Here is a 6,151-nt window from a genome sequence, read left to right on the forward strand (position 1 = left end):
TGAATGGTAGTATTTCTGCTCTTCTTTGCTTTTTGAGAACTGGTGTGTACGTACTATCACAGGTCTTTTACGCAAGGACATTCTTCCTGCATTGCCAAGCAATGTGATGTTTTTCGGTATGTTTTCTCCGGGTTGTTGTTCAACATCTATCTCAATATCAATATTAAATTCTGTTTTATCAGTTTGTTGTTGCTTTCTATAATCACACTTATAGTGGGAACAGAAATCAGCAAAGCATAAATTCTCAAGAACTTCTAGTCTACTTTCGTAGCGGTCAATAATTCCCTTTTGTAGCAGGTCGTCATCATCATCCATGTTCTGTATGATCTTGAGAGGTTTTAACAGGCAAGTACGCCTTCAGGTGGGTTGGTTGGTAGAAACTGAACCTCATGTGAGCTCCTTGACAAAGGCAGGGACAGCAGTCTCCTGCGCACTAATTTCTCTATGAGTCAGAATCTTTTTGGCCACTTCTGCATTTTTGCCCTTGGGTCTAGAGGCTCAGAGGACATGTTGACTGACTTTAATAGGTCTCCTAGTGATTTTCTGGTTTACTGATGTATGAAGCTACATACATGATACAGGCATACACATTGGTTACAAATTGAATGTCCATGCAGTAAGTAAATGAGTATTATAATAATTGACACGATTTTCTGCTGGGGATCTACGAGGGAGAACAGCTGGCTGGCAATTCTTTGTTTTCAGCCAATGTATGGCTTGAAGATAACCTTGAATTGATATGTTGAGGTCTGCGAGGACATCTGTCAGTTGTATAGTGGAGTCGGATTTAACTTCATCTACTTTTGTTTGCACTGTATGCAACATTTCCTGGTAAACTTCTGTCACATTTTCTGGTGGCTGGTTTTCTAACGGAACCATTACTGTAGTCTCTAACATAGCTGGTATAATGGAAAGCCAAATCGACATGATTTTCCATTTCTTTGCATACAATAGAATGTGTATGCATCTGCAAAGTTTCTACAGTTTGGCGTAGTGTGTCATTATCTTTTGGGAGAGAACAGGTCACATATTTTGTCTACAAAGTCCCTTACAACATCTTTCGTTTCGTCTGATATTGATGGTGCATCTTTCACCCATATGATCATGTGTGCATGGGGTGATCCCCTCTGTTGAAACTCGATTCGATATTTAAAGTCAATGACCTCTCCAATAGGATGTGCATTGCTGCATACAACATTAATCATGAACACTTGAAGTCTGTGGTCAAAGTGACGAGCTGCAGTAACAGGGTTACTTCTAAGCCAAAAACATCTTGTTCCCACGTCATGTTGTCTACATCATCATCTGTAAAAAATTCTCCATGTTGTGCACCTATTATCTGTATTGTGTCCGCCCACTTCATGTTTGCTGCAGATAACGTCAGGAACCATGTGCATGCACCAAGGTGTCTGATCATTCAAAATAGACCATACATCATTTTGTTGTAGTAGGCAGGTGACCCTCTGACTTTCTGAAGAAAGTCATAACTAAGGTCACTGTGAGTTAATTGTCGGATATTTTGAGCTTTGTTACAGTGTACTTTCCCTTTACACTTACGCATTGATATACTTAAACAATCAGAAATCTCCTTTGCCTCACATCTGTACTGCGCAAAGAAGAGGTACTCTATTGATGAAGAAAATCTGTTGTCATGATATAGTATCCTGCTTTTAAGTATTGCTTCATAGAAATTCTTGTAGGTCTTTTACAACTGAATCCAAAAGAACCATTCGGAAAAAGGTTTGGAAATGACAATTCTTCACTGTACTGATCCGTGTGGAAACTCAGGTTTTTTCCCTCTCCAGGGGCCATTGACAGTATGAAATCAGAGTCACTACTGAGATCCTTTGGTTGTAGGCAAGAATCATATGGTAACCCAGCTAGCTTAGTTCTTACATCTTGCTGCATTTCATCATTATCACTGTTTTCATCGCAGACTGTGGGCAACTAAACCTAGTTGTTTCATTTCTCTGTAGTTCTTCAGTTTGTCGTCTTTCATCATGCAATTCTTCTGAAACTTGAATAGCGTCATCAGAGGTGCTACACTCATCATTTGTTAGGCCTTGCCACAGCTCAATGTTGTCATGTTCACAGTCCTCCTGCCACTCATCATTGATAGCAATGTCACTGTAGTGTTTGTTGTTTTGCTTCAGATAATACAGAGCAGAAAGTACTTTCCATGGTCTTATTATTTGTTTCATGATATGCCCTCTATAATGCAACTTCCTCTTGAGTTTAACTGTGATTGTAGAAGAAGATGGCAATCTAGGCAGAACTCCACATGTTTCGTCTGGATCCGCTGGAACATTCACTACACATCCATGAACAGCCTTTTGTTTGCCACGTTGTAATCCCAAGATTTTCATGAACGGGACACGTTTACTGATCAATGTCACTTCCAAAAAGGATAATTGTTTAAGTGTCTCTGGAATCTTAGTCAGATTTAAGTTGTTTCCAATAGATAATGGAGGGATCTTATTTTTAGTCAGGCTACTAGAACAGCTTTTGCAAATGTAAATGAGGCTGTCAAAACTCTCTATAGAAGATGTACAACTTCTCAAAACTGAATCATTGCACGTATTGTAAGCATTGTCAACAAACAATGTTACATTCCCTTTGTACAAAAGCATGTGGCATGAACAGCAAATATATGTTGGGCCTTCTGTAACTTTTCTGTGGAACTCTTCAATTATAGAGACAATCATACTTTTTTGCATATCATTAACATTGTTCTGAGCTAACTGCTTTTTCTTCTGTCTATATGCACTTTTACGTTTCCTCTCATATTCTTTGGTTTGCATATCTTCGACACTATATGCTTTTGCATTATCATTTTCTTTGTTCTGAACAAACTGCTTTTTCTTCTGTTTATATGCAGCTTGACGTTTCCTCACTTATTCTTTTGAAGGCATATCTTCGAAACTACATGTATATGCTTTTGCATTATCATTTTCTTTGTTCTGAACTAACTGCTTTTTCTTCTGTCTATATGCACTTTTACGTTTCCTCTCAATGGCTCTCATATTCTTTGGTTTGTATATCTTCGACATTATATGCTTTTGCATTATCATTTTCCTTGTTCTGAACTAACTGCTTTTTCTTCTGTCTATATGCAGCTTGACGTTTCCTCTCATATTCTTTGATAGGCATATCTTCGACACTATATGCTTTTGCATTATCATTTTCTTTGTTCTGAACTAACTGCTTTTTCTTCTGTCTATATGCAGCTTGACGTTTCCTATCATATTCTTTGGTTTGCATATCTTTGACACTATATGCTTTTGAATTGTCATTTACTTTGTTCTGGACTAACTGCTTTTTCTTCTGTCTATATGCAGCTTGACGCTTCCTCACATATTATTTTATAGGCATATCTCAGACAATATATGCTTTTGCATTATCATTTTCTTTGTTCTGAACAAACTGCTTTTTCTTCTGTCTATATGCACTTTTACGTTTCCTCTCATATTCTTTGGTTTGCATATCTTCGACACTATATGTTTTTGCATTATCATTTTCCTTGTTCTGAACTAACTGCTTTTTCTTCTGTCTATATGCAGCTTGACGCTTCCTCACATATTCTTTTGTAGGCATATCTTCGACACTATATGCTTTTGCATTATCATTTTCTTTGTTCTGAACTAACTGCTTTTTCTTCTGTCTATATGCACTTTTACGTTTCCTCTCATATTCTTTGGTTTCCATATCTTCGACACTATATGCTTTTGCATTATCATTTTCCTTGTTCTATATGCAGCTTGACGTTTCCTCTCATATATTTTGGTTTGGATATCTTCGACACTATATGCTTTTGCATTATCACTTTCTTTGTTCTGAGCTTGGTATTTTTCATAATATTCATACTCATTTTCAATTAGTATTTCATTTGTACTATCACTAGTACATGATTTATGTCGTTTCACATGTTTAGCACAGCTGTCAGTGTCAGTATACAAATCTGAGGAGGTACATTTTATTTGGGACGCTTTTCTTTTCTGTCCCTTCCTTGTAAGAGAATGTCCGATATCGAGTTGGGTTTGACTTGTCTTGTCAGTTCCTTAGCCACACACTTTTGTTTTTGATCCTCAAAATATCTGTTGAGAAGACTGTCCTCTGGGGTTGATGAACCCAGAAGAGGATGGTTGGCTTGAACTGCAGAACCACTGCGTGTTACATGATCAGGTTGATAACCTGACCTGAAATGAAAGCATGACAGTGGTAAGAGACAGTAAAAATTGTATGTTTGTAATAATCAAAGAGGGAAATGGTTTTGAATGATTTTGGAGAAAAGTCAGCTGTTAAAATAATTTGAGGTTGTCAATACTTTACTGGTGGTAAAAATTAGTGCCAAGATGTTTTAAAATAATGCTGCTTTTGAATAACAAGGAAATTGGCTGGGCTTTGTTATATGAAGAAGAACAGTTGTACATGTACCAATATATATAAAGATACATTCTGACCCCATCATTTCATGTTTTGCTTTGCACAAAAAGCTGGATGAACAGGCAACGTAATCAGTACATTCCTATTTGGGGTCATTAAATAAGAAGTTATTACAAATTTATCTGTCCACTTTTATGTCCATGTCACCAGATTGTGACATCATGATGCTCAGTGAAATGGAATCTGAAGTTCTAAAACATTCAATTGCAAAACTAAAACCTGTATGCAGTGATAACACCTTCTGCTCGAGCGCAGTGCTGCCTGAATCTATTCTTTGTAGGTGGAACTTAATTTGTTGCTGTCTCATTTTGGTCTTTGCTTACTGCCTCAAGCATTTTTGCAACTTCTTGATTTTCATTTTTAGAAAGATGATACAATGCCACCTTCGGCTGTGTATCGGTTTCTTCAAAGTGGTCCTGCAATGACATGGTCATTCTCTTTGATGCAGCTAGTAGTCCAGATGCAGGTGATGCTTGGTTAGTGTTGGCCTTACTGGTGCTGGCAACAGGTGAACTCACAACAGGCAAAGGTTTGGTTGACACATGCATATTCATGACTAAATCCAGAGAACACTGGTTCAGATTGGATTGCTCTGTATTTCCCCTAGATTGAGTCATCTTCTTGGAGGTAGACTTTGAGCCCTGTTACACTTGATTCTTCAATGTTTTCCCTCTTCATTCTGCTGCTCTGAATTGTTATTGTCCGACATGTTTTTGTCTGTCCAATTAATTCACAAATTAAAGTCACTCTGATATATTTCCAATATTAAAATGTTGAAGTTCCTTTGAAACATTTTTGTGTTCAATTCCTCAAAATGTTCAGAATTTTACTAACTGATCATTTACACTTATTTGTGTTCACCGGGCTCTTAATACACGTCGGGGACTCCAAGCCCAAGTGATTAAAGTCGCTGACTGCAACTCATTTGCCCCACACCTATGTGAGTTCGAGCCTCACCCGGGGCATTGAATTCTTCATGTGAGGAAGCCATCCAGCAGGCTTACGGGAGGTCGGTGATGCTACCCAGGTGCCCTCCCATGATGAAATAATGCACGGAGTGACACCTGGGGTCTTCCTCCACCATCAAAGCGGGAAAGTCGCCATATGACCTATGCTTGTGTCGGTGCGAAGTTACCGCCCCCCCCCCCCCCCCAAAAAAAAAAAAATCTTAATACAAGCCATGTTTTCAGTGGATGTATTTCTAAAATTTGATTTTTTTATCTTGGTTGCCCAACCAAGATAGCATTATTATTTAAATTATAAAAAAATAACCATAAGACAATTTAGTTCCAGATATGGCCTCTCCTTATTGACTAGTCATAGCTTCTATTCCGTCTAAACAACTGATCAGTGTAAGGTAAAGGTCTTTTTTATTATAGTGTCACCCTATTGAAGGGCCAGCCAATTTGGCTTATGAGACACATTTATTGTGCATACCAATTACCTCCCAACTCCTACCACTATGCCAGGCGCCAGGCGGATAGAAGTCGGTAACCATTCATTTAACTAGCTCGCGGCTCACGAACCGGCCTTCTCGGAACGAGTCCGATGACAAACATCCCCTGGACGAACGCTCCCCATGGGGCTCGAACCTTCGACCTCCCGATCCCGAGGCGGACGCCTTAACCACTGGGCCACGGTGTATTTAGATTTGATTGTGGTGCGCCATTTCATATAACCCTGTATTATAACACAGTGAATGGTGTTA

The sequence above is a fragment of the Mercenaria mercenaria genome, chromosome 1, assembly GCF_021730395.1.
Source record: "Mercenaria mercenaria strain notata chromosome 1, MADL_Memer_1, whole genome shotgun sequence".
NCBI lineage: Eukaryota > Metazoa > Mollusca > Bivalvia > Venerida > Veneridae > Mercenaria > Mercenaria mercenaria.